The following is a 23,768-nucleotide window of genomic DNA, read 5'->3' as shown; positions in this document are numbered from 1 at the left end:
ATTCTTTTTCATTAACTTTTTTTGACTTTAGTTAATACTGTTCTGAACTAGATTCCCATAAAATTTTTAAACTTTATTTTACAACTATAAAAATCACAAACATGATTATACTTTTCTCAATACATTTTCCATTCAAAGGTTTTAATATTTAACACTTCTTGATTTTAACTGGTGAAACTCTTGAGAAGGCAAATAGGTACTTAAAAAAACCATCTCAGCCTAATTGGAATATCCCCTGCTCCTCTCTTCAGATAGAATAAACCACATAACTTCTCTCATAAGGAGGTAGGTCCAAAAATCTTTCCTGGTTCTCTTCTGTTCTTGTTCTACTTGTTGTAATTATCTCTATAATAATTAACATTACCAGAATCTATACTAATAAACTCCTGAAGCTATAGTGTTACCATATTGTTCTGGTAAAAGATAAACTATTTAGTTTCCCTTTTTCTATCATTTCTTTGTAACCAAATTATATACTTTAGAATTAACCTGACTCTCTTGTCTTTCTGAAATTTACTTTCTCCAAACTTTTTCAAATTAAAATAGCATTTCTTTCTATGATTTCTTTATTTAAAATATTTAATAATATTCACTGTCTCTTTCCTATTTCTTTAACTTCAAATAAGGTCCCTTTTAACACTAAGTTTTCATGAAACAGTTCTCTCTCTATATTAATTAGTCCTTTTATCTTAATAAATAAATTTCCTTTTTTGCTCCAGTTTCTCCCAAGGTCAAGAGATAACACCCCCACCCCCCAAAAAAGTAGGCAAGCACTCTGGAGAAAAGAAGCAGGGGTGGGGGGGAGGAGGAGAAAGCATTCTGGCAACACAGAATCACAGTGAAGAAGTGGGGAAGAGAAAAAATACACAGCATTTTATCATTCTCTGCACTTTTCCCTTTATACTTTGGATTTTTTCCCCCATTATTGAGTCTAGACTCTAGAGCTCTCAACTGGTACTTCTGGACTCTTCTGTCTTATACCTATGACCTCTAACCACCTGGACTTCTTTGGAATCTCTCTCTCTGTGAATTGTATTAATTGCTTGGGAGCATTTTCACCCCTGCCCTTTTTTCTGCACTCAGATTCAATTTGCAGGTTTGAGCTTCATGGGTGCAGCAAGGGTTGGGTCACACATGGTCACACCTGGGCTTGTATACACAAACTTATGAACCATGGCATTGTCTCTGGGTTTTCTCCTGTGGCAAGTCCAGTCTCCCTTGTAGTGCTTCCTCTGGCTTTCAATTTTGCTTAAACTAAGTCTCTTTTTGGGATTCTTCCCTCGCCCTTCAAGGGATCTGCCTGGGCACTAAATCACAAGCTATTGAAAATATCCAGTTTGTGTCTGTGTGCAGGAGAGTCTTAAGGACAGGGTTAATTCCAGGCCAATGCACCAAACTGTGTGGGATAAAAATATACTTAAAAAATATAGAGACTCCTCTGAGTAAAAAAAAAAATTATTGCTTGTTCTTGAGAAAAGGGCACACTCCAAGTCTCACAAAGGTAGTAAAGATCAAGGAGCTGCATCCAAGGTACAGTCAAGCAAGATTATATGGCCTACTGTGATTCCCCCTCCCTAGCCCCATCTCGTCCAACCCAATTGGTTGAGTTTTCAGAGTTACAGTCTTTATGCAAAAAATGTACCCAGTAACAAAGAGATAGAATAGTTTCATCTATGTAAATGAAATGTCTGAGTCTGCAATGTCTTCTAAGAAAATTCTGCTATCCTCCTTTTCAGTATAGATCATCAAGCAAGAGAAGACTTATGAGCTTCTTTGGAATACAAGGTTTTTCCATGGGAATAGGCCACTGTTTTCCCAGTTAGTTAAAATAGTTTTATCATAAGATAGGTGGATAACTTAGAATGCAAGGTCTTTCTAGGAGCAGTCTAAGAATAATGGTCTGTTCTGAGAAGACTTCACTAGGAATATTAACCCTAAGAAGGTTTTACTGGGAATATTCCACTCACTAACATAAAGTGAAATCTGGATTTTCTCAAGCACAGAAGGAATTGAAGAAAAGGAATGTTAAGTTAAATTTAAATTCTCCCTGGTCCAAATCACCTAATGTGTAAATATATTGAATTTACTTTTAAGTTAAAGATTTTAAAGATCAATCTAAAGATGATATATAGTCTCTTCCCTACGCAGAGGATTAGGTCGGACAAGGTAAGAAAGGAAGTGATAAAAGAAAAAGAATTATTTCATTTCTGTTGTTGTCCCAAGTATTCTAAATCCCCACAACATTGGGATCACTGTTATTCAAACAGAACATAATACACCCTTCAAAGTCAAAGATCTATCTTGTATTGATTAGTTGATAATGTTAAATTATGCTCATGATTATTCCCCCTCCATTAATGACTCAAGTCCACTGGATATATTAGAAGATAGAATGAATTATGTTCAAAAATGTTTCTAAATTAACCTAATATAAGTGAAATTATAAACAATAAATCTTGGATGAAGCTCAGAAATATCTAAAGCAACAAAAAGTGAAATGCCTTTACAGGTAAAGCTAGGTTCACTCCGTTTTCCAGAAGAAGTACAGTGCACTGAGTTAACATTGGTTGGGATGTAACCTTCTTCACAAGTGACAGAGCAGGAAGAATTGAAATCCTCCATTGGATGGCTGAAAAGCAGGTTACCATTCTCAGGATTGGCAGGAGATTCACAGGTCACAGCTATGATAGAAAACAAAATCAATTTGACTCATTCCTCATTTGGTGTAAGAGGGAAAGTGATACAATAGATACCACACTCTAAAGATAGGGAGAAGGATAAAGTAAAGTTGAAATAATGAAGTAAGTGGATTAGACAGAGCAGCAAACCCTGGATAGCACTAGCAAGTAAAGTTGTTGATGGTCTCGGCACACCATGGCCATTACAGGAGTTGCTGATACAAGAAGCTGTAATCAAAAGGATGGTCATTGCTGTTGTTATTACTCCTTCACATCAGGATGCTGGCTAAAGGAAGTCTTTCAAGAAGACTTTAAGTGTATTGACCTTCTGGCATACTTATTTTAACTTAAGGGCCTTTCAAAAGGGCAAGTCTAGAATTGGTAGGTTCATTTTTCCTGATTCTCATTTTTAATATATTTCAGACCCCAAATTATATCAAATGGTATTTACTTTTACAATCATAGGAACATTTGGCAAAATGGAGGTACCATATTTTCTCATTTTTTCTGAAGGTTGATAGCCAAAGCTTCAGATTTACACACACATCTTGGCCTCAGTGACCATCAATACACATGAGTGCACGCACACATACACACACACACACACACACACACACAAAAAAAAACACAAACACATTCTGATTGTGGGAATGATGGTAATAATAAAAACAGTGCTGAAAATTATGACAACAGATCATTTTATATACTGCTTGAAGGTTAGCAATTATCAAATTTAATTTAATTTTATCCTCATAAGAAACCTGAGAGGGGCTATTATTATCCTAATTTTTCAGGTGAAGATACAAAGGATGATAGCTGTGACTTGGCCAGAGTATTGTAAATTGGAAGTATCTGAAGCCATATTTGAACTCAGGTCTTCTTAATACCAGATCAAGCATTCCATCCAGTACAAGATCTTTCTATTGATAATTGACAACCCTATTGAGACTGTTGACCATAATTTTCTTAGGTTAGAAGTGAAATAACAAAGTAAGTCTTATAAGTGAAGTTTTATAATCTAGGATCTTACCAAACTCATGGGTGGATGACATCCTTACAAATGCCAATGCTGATACAAAATTTGGGGGATGTTTTATACAGAAAGGGCAAAGAATCATAAAAAGTGAGTTAAGTAACCAATGATATTTCACATCGATGACATGGTTTTACAATATGATTCTCTCAGATCTTATAATATTTGCTTAGAATTACTATTGACAAGAATCCCACTTTTGCTGGAGTAAATGTTTACAAATAACAATAGGATTTTATCTCTGCTCATTCAAGTTGTCTCTTACCTTGAGTTTTTTACATCAGATAAGGAATTTATTGGTGCTAACACTAAGATGACCAGATACTATTGATATAGGCCAAGTCAGCATTGTAGAGAGACAGGCCTGACATAGCAGACTGACAGTTAATAGCAATTAAAGTTAAGTGACTAACTTCTGATTAGAATATTAATTCCAACGTAAAGAATATCAAATTAGACAAGAGTTACAAATAGATTTGCTTATTTTATTGCTTTCCTTCAACAAAAGAAATTTATGAAGCAGCTACTTCAGCATCAAGGAAAATGATACATGTAAAGAACTTTGCAAACCTTAGAACCATTTCATCCTATTCATGAGCTAAAGGACTCTGCTCCCCCTTTCCACCATGCTACTAATTCACAATGTACCATCTGTGTAACACAAGGCTAACTTCTCTTCTGTGCACCTCTAATCATTCCACATACCTGAGGTTTCTTTCTTCTTGATGCAGATCTCCACAAGTCCATGTGATTTTGCTTATTGTATGGTTCACTAGAAGCCCAGGTCACAGCCTCTTTGGTCAGTGACTTCTGTATTCCCTCTCAGGTCCAGATGCCATTGAGTTTTCTAATTCCAATCCAGTAGGAACTTGGGGAGTATGGAAGGATTCCATTGAGGTCCACAATTTCATTCTTGTTTTGAATGAGAACCAGGTCTGGATACTTTTCTTGGTCATATTCCCTTGCCAGTTCATAAGTCATATTGATTTTAGAAGTGACATATAACCAAGTATTATTCCCTTCTAAGAGCAAAAATGCTAGAAAAGGGAAAGGTTCAGTTTTTATCTTGTGAGTATACAGTTTTTTTGAGAGATCATTTCTATTCTTATGAGCTTTTTGTTTCCTTTGACAGATTTTTCAACTTCTATGAGTTTGTTTCATTTTTTGACTTTAAAATAATATTAATACAGTTGGATGAGCCCAAGAATCAATATAGCATTTTCCTGGGGATCTTGGGGTGACCTGTACTTTTGTCAACTTTCTTGGAATGGGAAAGAGATTAGCAAAGACACTTCATTCCTGGAAACTCTGTTCAGTCCCCTGATACCTGGTAATTTTTCTCAGCTTCCCATTGTAATATGATTGGATCTAACATCATATCTGTCCAGGACCAACTAATGACATTATTTAGGGTGTCCCTATGCAAAAGGACTTTAGAATCCCATTTTAATTACTGACATCAGTTTTCTTAGACAAATATCATCTTACCAAAATGAGACAAGGTAGAAATGAAAAGACAGTCATCATTATGGACACTATTTTTTTCTTCACAGTGTTAGTATTTGTATAGTTCTCTGGGGAAAAAAATGCAACACAATTAATTTTAAAATGAAATTGACATTTATAAATTAAGGTTTCTTTGTTGTTATTTTTGCAAGGCATTTGGGTAAAGTGGCTTGACTAAGGTTGCACAACTAGGTAATTATTAAGTATCTGAGGTCCGATTTGAACTCAGGTTAGGTCCTCCTGACTCCAGGGCCAGTGTTTTATCCATTGGGCCACCTAGTGGCCCCTCACATTAAGGTTTCTAATGTGATTTACATATATACTGTCATTTGCTTCTCATAGCAATCCTCTAGGGCAGATTCTATTGTTACTTCTATATTACAGGCAAGGAAATTCAGCCCCTGGACACTTGTCCTGGCTCAAACGGCTAAAACATATCTGAGGCAGGATTCAAACCCAGCCTGAATCCATGTTCAGCTCTCCATCTGCTACCTCATGCTATCAATTTCATTGGTTTTTTTGTGGTTTTTTGGTTTTGTTTTGTTTTAATTTTTGTAAGGCAATGAAGTTAAGTGACTTGCCAAAGATCACATAGGTGATTATTAAAGGGTCTGAGGCTTGATTTGAACTCCAAGGCTGGTGCTCTATCCACTGAGCCATCTAGCTGCCCCATTCTTAATATTATAAAAAGGATTAAGGTCCTTGAAAATATGATGAGATATTGACTATAAAGAATTGCCAAGCAATGAATTCCTTGATTTTCTTTAAAGCCTCCACAAGTTAGCAAAGGCTAGATTCTAGATGGACATGGAGTCCTGGGGAGAAAGCTAGATTTTTAGACAGTCTGAAAATTACAGAAACCTGCCTGGGAGCTATTGGCAGAATGCCTTCTGCATATGTGGAACCTCAGGCCTCTGATGAATTCTGATCAGTCTTTAGCTAACAGCCCCAGGATCAGGTAATCTGCTCTCTTGACTGTCTCAAGAATAGCCTGGTTGATCACACACTATGCTCTCAGCCTGGGCTGAGTGCTGCTCTGTCTCTGGGTTTTTAGTCAACCAGTCAACTCTTAGCTGGGTTGCCCTTTGCACTTTCTATGAACTTCCAGGACACAATGGCTGAGTAATGGGAGGAAGTCACCAAGTTAGAAAGTTTAGAAAGTTTTGCAGAACCAAAGATTCCCAGGAAGGTCCACAGTGTTACATCTCCTGTTAACTTTCCTTGCCACATCACCATTTATTTATCAGTTCTTTCTCTATATACAGATAGAAACATTCTTTATATATCCTTTATAGTTAGTTTGGGTATTTAGAATAAATTAACTTATCTACCCAAAGTGGTTCTTAAAACAATATTGCTGCTACTGTATCCAGGTTCTCTAGGTTCTGATTATTATTCCCTTCAATATTTCATGAAAGCCTTTCCATGTTTTTCCTCAATTCATTGAGCTCAATGCCTTCTAACAAAGTGTTATTCCATCACAATCACATACCACACCTTATTCAGTTCTTTCCCCAATTGATGGCACCTCTGTAATTTCCCATTCTTTGCCATCACTGAGAGCATCTGTACATAATTTCTATCTTGCTAATGGGTAGATGTCTATTCTCTCTCCTTTGTTGCATCTCTAATTTAGATATTATGACATAGGCATCTATGAGAGAGCTACGTTCAATGATTAAATCAGGAATGGTTTCTTAAGAACTCAGGTGTCTTTCCTGGTCCCTGGGCTTGATGACCCTAAGAAAAAAAGTAGTGAATACAGAGTGAGAAGGTCTTTGTTCTAATCCTGGCTCTGTTATTTGGTACCTATGTGACCTTGAACAACTTCCTCAATATCTCTGAGTCTCAGTTTCCTTATCTGTAAAACTTAAGCCCTCTCCAGTCATTTCAAGTGATTAATCTATGATTGAAAGTCAGCTTCCATGGGGGCAGCTAGGTGGCACAGTGGATAGAGCACCGGCCCTGGAGTCAGGAGTACTTGAGTTCAAATCTGACCTCAGACACTCAATAATTACCTAGCTGTGTGGCCTTGGGCAAGCCACTTAACCCCACTGCCTTGCAAAAAAAAAAAAGTCAGCTTCCAAAAATCATTAACCTCTATGACCTTGTATTCTTATCTATAAAATTGGGAGCTGAGACTAACTGGCCTTTGAACTCTTTTCCAACTTCCAGATCCTATGGTACTTTTTGTGGTGGCGGGGGAGGGGGAGCCAAGATTAGGAAATTCATCCTTTAGCAAATAGAGAGGAGAGTTCTGGGTCAATCCAAAGAGATTCTTTTTTTCATTCTATTATTTCTGCTTCTTTCTGTATAAGTAGAGAAAGTAGACTGTGTCTTCTACTAAGTGGAAGTAATATGAACAACCAGTTGACATCACTCAATCATAACTGCCTGCCCTCAAACCCTGGCTTATCCTCCCCGCCCCCATCCAGATAACTTTACTTTTTTAACTTATTTTTCTGTGTGGTTACTGCCTGTCCATGCTGTCAATGCTAGAAACATGTAGAAGAACAAGAAATTGAAAAGAAAAAACTGAAGTTAACAGCTGTATTGGATACTCGGTTACAGCAGAGTGCATGAAGCAGCAGGGGCTTCAAAATGGATATAAAGCAACTATTGCTGGGTGGGGGGAAGTTAAAAGGAAAAGAAATTTTGATGATATTATACATACACCTCATGAATGATTCATGGATTTGGGTTTAGTATTTGCTTTTATTGCTCTACTTACCAGGGTAGAAGCAACTTGAAGCTATAAATCACCTATTTGGTACTTATGTTTGCTCAAGGAAGGAAGGTTTTCTTGAAGTCTAACCAAAATTTAAGGTCTGAAGAGTTCCTGGAAGCAGCCTGCCCCCTAGCATCAAGAAGCCACCAAAGCCTAGCTTGAATTAGTAGAAAGATCTAAGATGCAATCATTTGTGTCCTTTGACTTTCTGATTTAATATTAACTCCAAGTTATATTGGAGTTATATATATATATATATATATGCACATCTATAAAATATTATTTCTGCTCATTCCTTTGATGACAAAAATGTGAAAAATGACTCCATCTTTCCAACAATGGGATGATTTAATTTCCTTCAAACCTCAAGCCATGTGTCAATTCTCAGGAAAATCCCCAGATTTATTTTTCAGTTTCAATGTTTTGTTTCTCTGTGGAATGTAATCTTCTAGTGTCTAGGTCAGGTCTCTCACACAATGGTTATTCAGTAAATGTTTGCTTACCTAGAAGTCAGAATTGGACTTGCAATTTCATTCACCTAGTGGAGAAAACTACTGTCAATGCAGGTCAGCACCTTCTCTGTAATCTCTATAGTCTATATTCCACAACTCCATAGTCGTAGAATACCTAGATGTTTAATGTCCTACATGGGATCACACAGCCAGGATGTATCTTAGGTAGGACTTGAATACAAACCTTTTTGACCTTGAGTCTTTAGTCACTATGCTAAACTGTCTTTTATTTATATAGATTATATGTAAATTTGTTGTTCAGTCTTTTCAGTATCTTGGTTTTCCAAATCTGTCTCCTGATCATTTTACAGGATACTGAGGCAAACAGGTTTTAGTGTTTCCAGGGTCACACTGCTAATGAGTGTCTGAGGACATATTTAACTTCAGGATGAGTCTTTCTGACTCCAGGTAATGCACTCTTTCCCCTGGGCAACCCATGAAATGTGTAAATACATATATACATGTATGTGTGTGTGCATAGAATGTATTTACTGGGAAGACAATCGAGTGAGGGTTCAGGCTCCCCAAATATCCAATGGCACCAGGCAGATCTGACAAAGAATTGTCTAAAGATTGGACCCTTATTATCCAGACCTATGTTAGATATATGTTGTTTCATCTAATATAATATAAAGTCCCTGGTGGTAGAGATCAGGAAACAGATTTGGAAAACCAAGATACTGAAAAGACTGACCAACAAATTTACATATAATCTATATAAATAAAAGACAGGTTAGCATAGTGACTGAAGACTCAAGGTCATAAAGGTTTGCATTCAATTTCTACCTAGGATACATCCTGGCTGTATGATCCCATGTAGCCTAATTTTTATCCATTATGTGTAATAGAATATAGAATCATAGAATGGGAACCAGTGCTACAGCAGCCTAGGGAGCCATTTCATTCTTATGTCCATTCTAGTGAAATTTGTGGCATCTTATTTGCTAATGTGAGAAAACAATTGAACACCTTAGACCAGGCTCCTCAGCTGTTGATGCCCAAATACCCTTTTCAATGAGAGTGGGGTTCACGAGGTTCTAAGTGTTTGGTAAATTAGATTTAAGAATAAACAATTTTATGTTAATTCAAAAAATATTTGTCTCACTGTGTACTGAAAGCCCTGGGGGAGATACAAGTTTTACAAAAACACGACCTTATCTTCTTTGATCTTTATTATCAAAGCACTATAATAACTATTCAGAACTAGTCTTCTCTACAAATGCTTAATTATAAAAGAATGTGCATTGGTTGGGGTGGATAAAAGTGCACACATATATTATGAGTTTGATCTAACTAGAATGAATAGTTAAGGACAGGATCCAGATCTTGTGCTTGTTCTGAAAGGATTTATAAGTGTCTTTGCAGGAACCAGGGATGCTTTTATAGTTATGTTCTAGGAAACTAGGCATTTCAGTCATGTGCCTAGCCAGTGGATACAACTCTTCTCCTTAACAGGAAAATTTTCCTTGCATCCTTGGTCTTTCCAGGCCTATAAATCACATCCTTGACATGCCCAAGGAACTTCTGCTGATCTAGACTAGGTGACATGGGCTGTCTTCCCCAGCCTTTCTACTGAAAAGAACCAGTTTCCATTTAATATATGTTAATAGATCCTTCAAAAGAAGAGGATGGATATTAGAATAACCAACTAATGAGACATTATTAAGCACTTACAGAGGTAACAGAAAAAAGAGCCCAGTGTTGGAATCACATTCCTAGTCATCTCCATGAAAGAGCTCTTTGGAGATCTAACTTTGAAATTCTTTGGTTCTTCATAACTGATGGCAGTTTCTAATACTCACAGAATACAGGTGAACAGGTGTTATGAGGAAATTGCATTTATCTTTCTAAAATTTATCCATTTTACCACCTATACTCCCTATCCCATGCATAAAATTTTATAATGTTTTCCAGCAGAAACCTAAGAAAGTGCTATTTCTCCAGAGGCGGAAATCTGTAATTCTCAGAGCCACAGATCTATCTACAATGCTGATAATGGGACCCTTCTGAAGTTGTCCACTTTTCACTGTTTTTTCCAATATAAAGCTCAGAAACAGCTCTTACTGTATAAAGTGTATAAGTGGAATCTATAATTTTGTATTTCCTTTTTTCAGACACTTGTATTGTTATGCTCATTACTTCCTCAGAGATGTTAAAGAATATAGAGCCTTAATATTTTGCATGTACGGGACAAACAGTGTTCCAGGAATGTTTGAAAAAACAAATGGAATTTTAAGGAGAGCTACTCTCTGTTGAATTAAATGACAATTGTGGGTAAGTTCTATTTTTTTTTTTGTCAAAAAAAGTGTGTGGTTCTCCGGTGCTATATAAGTATGATCTTTGTGAACTGAATTGTACTTTATATGTAAGAGGGAGATCTAAAAGATATTACAGTATATATATATATATATATATATGTATATATATATATATACATATATATATATATATATATATATATATATATATATATAGAGAGAGAGAGAGAGAGAGAGAGAGAGAGAGCGCAAAGTGAAACTGCCTTATGAGAGTTGTTCACCTCTCAGCTTTTTCTTTTTTGTAAATTGGGATGTTGTCCCCCACACTTATGAAAATGTTAAATTATAGAGAAAATTTCCCAATTGCCAGGTCTCCATTGATGGCTGGTAAACCTGAAACACTGGCCACCATGTCGGCCTCTGCACTGGCTACCCTAGGACCACAAAATGGGAACAATGAGGCTTTCCGGGCTTCTATGCTTTCATCAAAATATTGTACATATTGGGGCATCCTGAATTAGAGCAATGGTGGTAGTTGGATCAAAAGTCAATTTGGCATGCTGTTGGGAATTTGTAGATCAAAGTAAAAGCTCATAGCACATAAATATCATTTTCAGAGAACATCTTTTGAGCAAACTCCTGAAAGGCTGCAGAAAAACCTATTTTTATTATTAGTGTTTCAGAAACATTAAAGTGCTGGATAATGCTAGCAATTTTTATGAAGAACAGCATTTGGCTGATCTACCATTTATAGCATCATTCCTATGGAATGAATTGCCATTGGTAATGTCAGTCTAAACATGGATTTTTTGTAGAATCAAGTGATAAAATTAGATAGATTATACCTATACTAAACCAAAACATTTGATTAGCAAATCGAAGGAGATCTCAGGTTTTAACATGAATGACCATGTCTCTTAGAATTTTAAAATATTGGGGTGGCTAGGTGGCACAGTGGATAGAGCAAGGGCCCTGGAGTCAGGAGTACCTGAGTTCAAATTCAGCCTCAGACACTTAATAATTACCTAGTTGTGTGGCCTTGGGTAAGTCACTTAACCCCATTGTCTTGCAAAAAAACTAAAACAAAAAATTTTTTAAAATATTGTCTATTAATATATATATATATATATGTGCGTATGTATGAAATTCTTGTATTTATATTTAAAATGTTTAAGATTTGGGGTTTTATAATAATATTATAATGTCTTTTAAAAATGTGTTTTAAATATTTATTTATAGAATATGTTCCTATATCCTACTATTAAGCTGAATAAAAGAATTTTATTACAAACTTTGCGCATGAGTTTTGTATTTGTACAAGTATTCTAGGTGAGCTTTTATGTGTAAGGAAGAAGAGAGAAGGCCCCTTGTGTGTAGTGGGTGGCCCATGTATGGGAAGGCCTGTCATTATGTGACTTGATAAGAGGCAGAATAGCCATCTCTAGTCTTTTCTCTTTCTACTATCCTCCAAGGGAAAATTTAACTCTTACCAGAAGGGGAAGCAGGAAGTTGGTACTAGAGACGACTCTTGTTTCTCCGTAGAGAAAGGTGGATACCGGACTAGAAACATATCTATCTCCTTCCTTAAATTTTGTTAATCTTGGAATTCAACCAGATTCCATATAACTTCTGATCATTATTTTCCTCATCTCTACTTCAGAATCACACCAATTACCTGCTGGACATTTCAAACTCAGCATGAACAAATCAGAATTCATCTTTTCCTCCAAATTCACTTCTCCTAAGGCTTCTCTCTTACTTTTGAAAATATTATCATCCTTCCATTTATCCAAATTTGCAAATGATATTTTGTCTTTTTTTAAAGGGGGCTATTGAAGTTAAGTAACTTGCCCAGGGTCACATACCTAAGAAGTATCAACAGTCTGAGGTTGGATTTGAACTCAGGTCCTCCTGACTCCAGAGCTGGTGCTCTATCTAATGGGCTACCTCACTGTCCCTGCTATAGTTCTTGGCTGCTCTTTCATTCTACATATCCCAACAATTGCCAAGTTTTGTTATTCTACCTCTATAAAAGCTCTTATGATGTCTTCTTTCCACCCCCAGCATTCCAACCCAGATATAACAAGAAAGTTAAAGGGAATTGTTCATTTCGTCTCAGATTTTCCGCTAATTCAAGTTAGTATTGGTGGCTTGATGCTGGGACAGGCTGCTTCCAGTAACTCTTCTGACTTTAGATTTTGGTCAGACTTCATGATAACTTCATGATAACTTTCCTTCCTTTGGGCAAGCAGAAGCATTGACTTGATCATTTAGAGATTTAAACAACATCTACCCCAGTAAACAGGGCATCAACACAATGAGTATTCCCATAAAAAACCACAACTTTTTCAGTCATTCCCCACATGATGGGCATCCCTGCAATGTCAAGTCTTTTGCCATCACCAAGAGAACAGCTAAAAACATGTATCTTTCTAATTGATACATATCTTTCATTCCTCAATATAGCCCTCTCATTGCTCCTGTATTGTCTAAATTAGAGATGCAAGCAAAGGGGGAATAGATGTCTACTTATCAGAAAGAGAGAGTAGATGTCTACTGGAAATTGCAGGGATGCTCATTATTTGGGGAATGACTGAAGGAGTTATTGTATATGACTGTACTGGAAGATAATGAGCCAATGATTTGAAAACAACATGGAAAGACTAGCATGAAATAATGGAGGAAATAAGCAGAACCAGAGAACACTGTATTCAGTAACAATAATATTGTTTCAAGAATAACTTTGAGTGAATAAGTTGTTTGACTATTATAAATCCAAATTAACTATAAAGGACATATGAAGAAAGATTTTATCTGTATTCAGATAAAGAACTGATAAATAGAAGTATGCATAGAATAATTATACAAATAACACACACATACCCATATATATATGTATATATATATATATATATATATTTAGATAAAGATATAGATACATTTGTGACTAATTGTAGTCATTTTTGAGTTGGGAGAGTGAAGAAAAGAAATTTACATATTAATTTTGGTGTATATTTGAAGAGAATGCCAAGTTGTGCATAAATTTGCAGTTTCACGTGCAAATAACTTTTTTATTGTACTGTTTTTATTCCAAAAAACTTCCAAAAATTAAAAATAAGCCCCACCAAAATGAAGATAGGTGGGAAAGTAGAACTAGCCCAGGACCTGGTAGCAGTAGAGAAGTGACTTCATCTCATTTTTTAAAAATTGTGTGTCTAAGTAAACCACTCTATCCCTCTGAGCCTCAGTTTCCTCATCCATAAGAGAGGAATAATAATGTCTGCAATATCTACCTTCCTGAGTCATTGTGAGGATCATTTTAAAATATATAGATAAAATTCTTTGCAAACTTAGATGGCTGTAAATGCTAGTTGTTTCTATGTATCAATATGATGAAAATCAGAACTAGAATAGAGAGTGTGTGTGTGTATATAGGGATATTTAGATATTTAATCCTTGTAAGAGTTGAGAAATAGGCCAGCTTTTGATGTTCTCTTTTGTTTGCATTTGACTTTATTATAAATATATGATAAAAAGAATATTATGTTTATTTATCCACTTTAGTGCTTCTTTACAGACATATCTACTAGATCTGAACCCATTAGAGTTCTTAGACATTGCTTCTTAAAACTATTGAGTTGATGAGGTGAACAATGAAAAAATGGATTATGTTTGCAAAGCAGAGATAGCTGCTGATTTGAAAATCTCAGCTGATTAGTCCCATTAATCAATCCTAAATTGGTCTGGTAGGAAGAGTGGCTATGTGCTATTTCTTACTTTTTTTTTGGTAAGTTAAGTGACTTGCCCAAGGTCACACTGCTAGTCTCAAATGTCTAAGGCTAGATTTGAACTCAAGTCCTCCTGACTCCATGGCCAGTGCTCTATTCACTGTGCAGCCCAGCTATGCTATTAGAAATAGCATAGAAAGTTAGTTAGAAACCCTAGAACTTACTTATTAGGCTTTAGCAAATCATAGAATATGTAAACTCCAAAGGGATAGAAGGATGCAGGTGGGGATCCAAATTGTGGGGAAAGGACTTCTTATCTCACAGGTTTGTAACACTGCACATTTCAGAAATCTTAGCTTCTTGGAAAATTTCCCACTTTCTAACTAGAAAACATCCTCCATTCATTGCTTCATGGAATTTCATAGGAAGTGCCCTTTCTATAAAAGGTCTCAGATGCTCAGGGTGTGGTGCAGTTCTTGGCAGACTATAACCAGCAGGTGTGGCAATTTATTTTAACATTTAATAAACCTGTGTGTATTTTGATGGGCCCCTGTGCATTTGTTGCTATGCTCATTGGTAGTGTGGCTGACACTGTAGTCATGAATGGATGATGAATTCAGTGTGTAGATTTTGACACTTTTTTTGGGGGGGGGATTTTGTTGCCCAGAGGGACTGAAAAGGTGGACACCCATGGTTTAGAGGAAGGGTCAACCAACTCTGACCAGTGGCCCAAATCTAATTCATTACTTATTTTTTGTGTTGCAGAGAGTAATTGTCAGCCTCCTGCTTTATAGCAAGAGTTCTTCACTTGGGGTCTGTGGACTAAGGTGGTCTATGAACTTGACTGAGAAGAAAATTAAATCTAAAATTTAACATAATCTTTAATTATGGAAACACATAATTCAGAGAAGGGTTTTCTAGGCTTCATCAGACAACTACCTGGTTTTAGATCATTTCTTTTCTGGAAATGCGAGACTCATACTTTCCCTCACTTAACAAATCTCTTACTGAGGGGTACTGTCCATCCAACCAGTAGTATTCCTTTGAATAAAACCTATTGTTTGTAAGCCTTTTTGTTTCATTTTGTTTATTAATATAATTTGATCTCGATAGTTGCCTACATTTTTGTTTTAATAATAAATCTCCATACATATCATATCATACATGGATACACTAGAGCATATCTTGAGGTTAATGTCATTTCCCTTAGATTGTCCAATTGCTGTGATTCATTTTTTTTTAGGTTTTTGCAAGGCAGCTAGGGTTAAGTGGCTTGCCCAAGGCCACACAGCTAGGTAATTATTAAGTGTCTGAGACCGGACTTGAACCCAGGTACTCCTGACTCCAGGGCTGGTGCTTTATCCACTATGCCACCTAGCCACCCCTGTGATCCATTTTTTTACTTACTGAATGCCTGAATTGTGGAATCTCACTTTAGGAGAGAGCATGACAGAGAGAGAGAGAGAGAGAGAGAGAGAGAGAGAGAGAGAGAGAGAGAGAGAGAGAGAGAGAGAAGAAGAAGAAGAAGAAGAAGAAGAAGAAGAAGAAGAAGAAGAAGAAGAAGAAGAAAAGAAGAGGAGGAGGAGATGAAGAAGAGCAGTTTAGATTAGATAATCTCTCAGATCTATTCCAAATCTAAATAAATGATACTATATCCAATCCAGTTTCTAGAGAAGGACTATATCATCCTCACTGATAATTTTTTTTTCAAGGAAAACGGGGTTAAGTGGCTTGCCCAAGGCCACACAGCTAGGTAATTATTAAATGTCTGAGACCAGATTTGAACCCAAGTACTCCTGACTCCAGGGCTGGTGCTTTATCCACTACGCCAACTAGCCACCCCTCTCATTGATAATTTTAAAGTCATTTTTTAACATTACTACAATAGTAATATTGTAAAAGTAAACATAACCACCCCTTGTGAAGGAGAAATCTCAAGAAAAATACAGTGAGAAAAAAAAAGTATGCTTCAGTCTGTATTCAGACACTATCAGCTTTGTTGTTGGGATGAATGGTATTCCTTACCATAAGTCCATCAAAGAAATTGCTTCAATATTTTTTCCATAGTTGCTATTGCTAGCTGTATTTCCCTTCATCCTATTCCCTCCCACCCTATTTGTTCTATTCTCTCTCTCCTTTCAACCCATCCCTTCTCAAAAGTGTGTTGCTTCTTACTACCCTCTCCCACTCTCCCACTCCCCTATCACCTACATCACCCCTCCCCTCCCCCATCCCCTTTCTCCCATCCCTTTCCTCTCCTCTTTTCCTCTAGGGTAAGATAGATTTCTATACCCAATTGAGGGTGTATATTATTCCTTATCTGAACCACTTTTCCTGAGAGTAAGACTCATTCACTCCTCTTTACCTTCCTCCTCTTTCACTCCACTACAAAATCTTTTTCTAGTCTCTTTTATGGGAAATAACTTATCCCACTCTTCCTCTCCTTTTCCTTTCTCCCAGTACATTCCTTTCTCCCCCCATTAACTTCATTAATTTGAATTCATCTTCAAATTTAATTGCCTTCTGTGCCTTGCCTATATGTGCTCCTTCTAGCTACCCTAATAAATGAAAAGGTTCTTATGAGTTGTCAATATGATCTTCTCATGCAGGAATAAAAGCAATTCAACATCATTAAATCCCTCATAATTTGTCCTTCTCATCCATCCTCTCTATGCTTCCCCTGAGTTTTGTACTGTTCAGCTCTGGTTGTTTCGCCATGAAAGTTTGATAGTCCCCTATTTCATTAAGTATTTATCTTTTTTCCCTGAAAGAGAATCTTTAGTTTTGCTGGGTAGTTGATTCTCAGTTGTAATCAAGTTCTTTTGCCTTCCAGTATATCATATTCCAAGCCCCATGAGTTCTTAATGTAGGTATTGCTAAATCTTGTGTTATCCTGACTGTAACTTCATGATATTTGAATTGTTTCTTTCTGACTGCTGGTAATATCTTCTTCTTGACTTGGATGTTCTGAAATTTGGTCAGGAATATTTCTGACAGTTTTCATTTGGGGACCTCTTATTAGTGAATTCTTTCAATTTCTATTTTACACTCTGCTTCTAGGATATCAGAACAGTTTTTCTGGACAATTTTTTGAAATGTGAGGTTTAAGCTGTTTTTTTGGTCAAGACTTCATGTAGTCCAATAATTTTTTTATTTTTATTTTTTTGCAAGGCAGTGGGGTTAAGTGGCTTGCCCAAGGCCACACAGGTAGGTCATTATTAAGTGTGTGAGGCCGGATTTGAACTCAGGTACTCCTGACTCCAGGGCCGGTGCTCTATCCACTGTGCCACCTAGCCACCCCAATCCAATAATTTTTAAATCATCTCTTCTGGATCTGTTTTCCAAGTCAGTTGTTTTTCCAGTATGATATTTCACATTTGTTTTTAGTTTACATTTTTTATTTTGTTTTATTGTTTCTTGATTTCTCACAAATTCATCAGCTTCCCTTAGCTCCATTCTTATCTATCTATCTATCTATCTATCTATCTATCTATCTATCTATCATCTGTCTATTTATTTATATTTTTTGCAAGGCAATGGAGTTAAATAGCTTTCCCAAGGCCACACAGCTAGATAATTATTAAGTGTCTGAGGCCAGATTTGAACTCAGGTACTCCTGACTTCAGGGCTAGTGCTCTATCCACTGTGCCACCTAGCCACCCCAGAATTATTTTCTTCAGAGAGCTTTTGTATCTCCTTTTTCACACAGCCAATTCTGCTTTTTAGGCATTCTTCTCCTCATTGGTATTTTGGACCACTTTCTCCATTGATCCAAACTGGGTTTTAAGATATTATTTTTTACTTGGTGTTTGCAAGGCAATGGAGTTAAGTGACTTGCCCAAGATCACACAGCTAGGTAATTATTAAATATCTGAGACTGGATTTGACTGACTCTAGGGCTGATATTCTATCCATTGCACCACCTAGCTGCCCTTAGGATGTTATTTTCTACAGTATTATTTTTTGGGGGGCATCTTCCTCACCAAACTGCTGACTTCGTTTTCATGATTTTTCCACATTGCTCTCACTAGTCTTCCCAATTTTTCCTCCATCTCTCTTATTTGATTTTCAAAATCTTCTTTGAGCTTTAGGCAGAAGGGAGGTCAGGAAAGAGTAAAAATCATTTCAAAAGACTTTGGAGTAAGTGAGAACTTGCAGGTCCCTGGGGAGTGTCCCTTGAAAACAGCTGCAAAATCCTCAAAAATCTGGAACAGTGCATCCTCTGTCTTGGAAATAGGGCCCTACCTAAGTGAGTGATACTGGACTTCCCAGCCAATGGCAATGTCAAGGGGGGAAACACCTTGGGGAATAACTAGCAAGTACAGATTAAGAGGCAATAGAGGAGAGAAAGCCACCCTTAGAATCAGGAAGACTAGGATTCAGGTACTGCCCCTGATGGACACAAGTTGCATAATCTTGGGAAAATCAATTTCTCTTTTAATGATGTAGAAAATTCTAAGACTATAGTTCCCCCAAAGTTGCTGAAATGAACTAGGAGCTTCCCTTTACAATGGAAACACATCATTATGGAGTCTCCCACTCTTTTTAGCTGTGTGATCCCAGGCAAATCACTGAACTTGTTTGCCTCAGTTTCCTCATCTGTAAAATGAGCTGAAAAAGGAAATGGCAAATCACTCTAGTATCTTTGCCAAGAAAAGCCCAAGTGGGGTCATGAAGAATAAGATATAAGTGAAATGACTGCACAACAAATCTACATATTTCACATGTAAATAAAAGACAGGTTGGCATAGTGACCAGAACATCAAAGTCAAAAGCACCCGAGTTCAAGTATTACCTATGACACATCCTGACTGGGGGATCTTAGGTAAAATATTGAACTTCTAAGGTACTCCAGGACTATAGACGTGGCAGAGAAGGTGCTGAACTGAATTGACAAAATTTTCTCACCTGAGAGAATGAAATTGCAAGTCCAATTCTTATCTCTATGCAAACAAACTTTTACTGAATATCCATTGTGGAAGGGTTGAACTTAGACACTGGATATACAAAGACAAAATTTGAAAAAAAAATCCCTGCCCTCAAGAAGCTTACAGAGGGATAAAACATTCTAGCAAGGAATAAAATATTTATACAGAAAAATAAATCCCAGGCTTCTACTGAGAAGTGACGCATGGGCTGAGGCTTAAAGGAAGCTAAATATTCCCATTGTTGGAAATGGATCATTTTTAACTTCTTTCATCTAAGGAATGAGCAGAAACACCAAGGCAATGCAGTTAATACAAAATTGTTAAACCCAAACTCCAGTTCCTTTCCTAGGCATTTTCAAGATTTAATTCCTTCTTGGAAAATTTCCCACTTACTCACTTGTAGATAATTCCCTATCATTATTTAGTCATTGTGTCACAGAATTCCATAGGAAGTGCCCTCTCTTTAAAAAGACTTGAATGTGTATCAGATTTTGGCAGAGTATAACCAGCAGGTGTGAGAGCAGTGTAAGTAAGGACATCAAGACTATTTGAGGATAGCAGGAGAACTGATAACTAGATCTTGAAACTGTAAGTACAATCGACTCTTGACTAAAGGCTGATCAGAATTCATTAAAGGGGTGAGATTCTAGACCTTATGGAGAAGACATTCTGCCACAATCTTCCATGTTGATTTGTGTCATTTTCAGACTGATGAAAATTTCTGTTTTCTATCCAGTTTTAGATGTAAATTCGAAATTCTGCTTTTGCTAACTTGTTGAAGGCTTTAAGGTTTGCCTTTGAAGAATAACATATAAAACATCATTTATTGAGCTCATGAGTTATTATTTCAAGACCAAACAACAAACCCATAAAACTGGAACAAATCTGTCAAAAGAATAGTATACACACAGGATTAACTGTACTCTTCCTTTTTCTAGTATTTCTTCTTTTGTTTGAAGGGAGTAATGCTTGGTTATACACCACTTCTGAAATGACTATGACTTATGAACAGGCACAGAAATATTGCCAAGAAAGGTCTATAGACCTGATGGCCATTCAAAGCACATGAAATTGAATACCTCAGTAGAACCCTGACACACTCCCAACTTATTACTGGATTGGAATTAGAAAACTCAATGGAGTCTGGACTTGGGTGGGAACCCAGAAGCCGCTGACCAAAGAAGCCATGAAGTGGGCTCCTGGTGAGCCCAACAATAAACAAAAAGATGAGGACTATGTGGAGATCTTCATTAAGAGGAATGATGGCTCAGGAATGTGGAATGATGAGAGATGCACAAAGGAGAAACTGGCCTTGTGCTATATAAGTTTGGTACATTAGTAGCATGAATTGATAGCATGGTGGAATGGGTAGAGGGTTCCTGGAATAATAGCTATAGTATAGTTGGAAATTGTTTTAAGGGTTGCAAAGTCTGTATGTATATATTTATCAATTCATTTGGTCCTGAAACAACTACCTTATACATTTCATTTGCTGAAAAAAGTGATAATACAAGCATATCTATTTATATGTCTAAGTCTTTATATAGTTGTTAATTATTAATGGATAGGTGGTGCACTGATGTAGTGCTGGATATCAAAAAGACCTGAGTTCAAATAGGGCTTCAGGTATCTCCAGGCCAAGTCACTGCCCTCATCCTTTGTTTCCTCATCTGAAAAATGAGGATAATAATAGCACCTTCAATAATAGCACATCCCAGGTTTGTTGTGAGGATAAAATGAGATATTATTTGATCTCTGCAAACCTTAAAAGCATTATGTAAAAGCAAGTTATCGTTATTATCATTGTCACTAATGTTACAACAATCAGAATGTGCTTGTTTGTGTATGTATCTATGTGTGTGTGTATGTGTTTTTGATTTTTGAAAGGCAATGAGGTTAAGTAATTTGCCCAAGGTCACACAGTTAGGCAATTATTAAGTGTCTGGTCCTCCTGGCTCCAGGGCTGGTGCTCTAACCACTGCACCACCTAGCTGCCCTGTGTGTGTGTTACAATGGTCGCTGAGACTAAAATGTAAGTATATCTGAAGTATTGGGTATCAATCTTCAGAAACAATAAGAAATTAGCAACAATAAGGAAATATAGAAATATCACAACATTCTGCCAAATATTCCTAAGTTTGTCAAAGTCAATTCCACCTGATGTAAGGTGAACCAAAAAAGTGTAAGCTTGCCTCTTGGCTGGCCCTTAAGCTAAAATCAGAAGGCAAGAAGACCAATGCTTAGGGTTCTCTTGACAGCCTTCCTTTTAGCCAGCATCTGGATGATTCATGTGAAGGAGTAATAGCAACAGCAGTGACCATCCTTTTGGTTTCAGTCTCCTGCACCCACGAGTCCTGCAATGGTCATGGGGAGTGTGTTGAGGCCATCAACAACTTCACTTGTCAGTGCTCTTCAGGGTTCACTGGGTCCTGACATGAGAATGGTAAGACCTGCTCTGCCTAATCCACCACCTCTATTATTTTAACCTCACCTTATCCTCTTCTCTGTCTTTGGAATTTATTGTCTATCACCTCATTTTCCCTCTTACACCAAAGTGAAGAATGATTGAGGCTGATTTTGCTTTCTATCATAGATGTTACTCATGAATCTTCTGCCAATCCCAAGCATGGCATCCTGCTGTGCAGTCTTCTAGTATGATATTTCAATTCTTCCTTTTCTGTCAACTGTGAAGAAGGTTACCAATGCTAACTCAGTGCAGTGTACTTCTTTTGGAAGATGGAGTGGACCCAGCCCTACCTATAAAGATATTTCACTTTTCTTTGCTATAGATAATTTTGGGCCTTTATACAAGAATCCCTATTTCTTATCCCACTTAGATTATTTTATTTTTATTTTTAAGGTTTTTTTTTCTTGCAAGGCAAATGGGGTTAAGTGGCTTACCCAAAGCCACACAGCTAGGTAATTATTAAGTGTCTGAGGCCAGATTTGAACTCAGGTACTCCTGAATCCAGGGTTGGTACTCTATCCATTGCGCTACCCAGCCACCCCACCTAATATTGTTATTTTAAAAGCTCTTTTTGTATATAATTCATTCTATCTTCCAATATGTCTAGTCAACTCAAGAGCCACCCCAATGGAGGGACACAATGGATATAAGGATAGTTCAAAACCAGTCACACAATTGACTCTAAAGCATATATTATATTCTATTTGAATAGAAGTGATTCCAGTGTTGTGGGGATTTAGAATACTTAGGACAACCACAGAAATTTTTCTATAGTCACCTCTTTGTTAACTACCCAATCTCCTTCCCCATACTGGGAAGAGACTATTTCACTTTTGGACTGATGAAAAAAAAATTTTAGCTTAAAAGCAAAGTTAATCTTTCTATACATTTGTTGGTTTTCATCAGGGAAAATTTCAGGCTCAACATTTCCTTTTCTAACAGTTCCTGAGCTTGAGAAAATCAAGAGTCACTTTATATTAGCAAATTACAGAGGTGTTTAATAGATAATTCTCATTGCAGATAATCAGAAGTTGCCTTTTTCTGCTAAATTGGACATCACATATGAAAAGTTTAGTTTATGGTCCCCAAGTCTCTTATTTTAGGGACTTGTAGGACTGCCCAAGTCATACACAGATTTATGCGATTCTATTAAATGCATGCTCTCACTTCTAATTTCTAGTGGTCCAGTGTGATATGCTGACAAGTCCTGTGCATGGATCCATGGATTGCTCCTAAAGTTCTAGAATATTTCCGTGGAATAATACTTGTGACTTTGTCTGTGAATTAGGATTTGAGCTAAAGGGATCCAAGAAGCTTCATTGTAGCTCATCTGGAAAGTGGGACATGAAGGTACCAATGTGTCAAAGTAAAGTGTCTTAATATCGAGAGACAATTTAAAAGGGTGGTTACCTAATGTAGTATTAAAGGTGTCAAAAAGAAGATTAATATGTGTATGCTGTTCTGTGTTCTTCAGCAGTGAAATGTGATGCTCCATCAAATCCCAGTGGTTTTATGATGTGGGTCCATTCCCCCAGGGGAGACTTCACCTACCAGTCAGATTGCAGTTTCAGCTGTGAGGAAGGTTTTATATTGCAAGGATCACCCCAATTTATGTGCACAGCCCAGGGGCAGTGGTCACAACCAATGCCAATTTGTGAAGGTAGGACTGACCTTAGTTTTTTCCGAAACTATTTTCTTTTATTCATGAGAGTGAAATGTAGATAGTTTATTTCAAAGATAGAAAAAACCACAACTGATGTAATATTAAGACATAAAGCAAAGTTTTAATGAAAAAATTAGCATAGGTTCTTAGGAGGACCCATCTGCTCTTGGAGCTCATTTAGATAGCAATTAAAGCCTTAATCTTAATTCTTTCATGCTGGAAATAAAAATTTGTATATTTTTTTGTTTTTATTTTGAAACAGGTTAA

At 36.8% G+C, this 23,768-nt stretch overlaps 2 pseudogenes; one reads left to right on the top strand and one right to left on the bottom strand.

Annotated features, from left to right (window-relative positions):
• LOC141511884 (E-selectin-like) overlaps window positions 1-11,127 on the bottom strand; it is a 17,021-nt pseudogene extending 5,894 nt beyond the window's left edge.
• Window positions 11,126-23,768, top strand: LOC141511883 (E-selectin-like; annotated as a pseudogene).

Source organism: Macrotis lagotis, chromosome 2 (assembly GCF_037893015.1).
Source record: "Macrotis lagotis isolate mMagLag1 chromosome 2, bilby.v1.9.chrom.fasta, whole genome shotgun sequence".
Taxonomy (NCBI): domain Eukaryota; kingdom Metazoa; phylum Chordata; class Mammalia; order Peramelemorphia; family Peramelidae; genus Macrotis; species Macrotis lagotis.
This window is presented reverse-complemented; position numbering and strand designations above follow the sequence as displayed.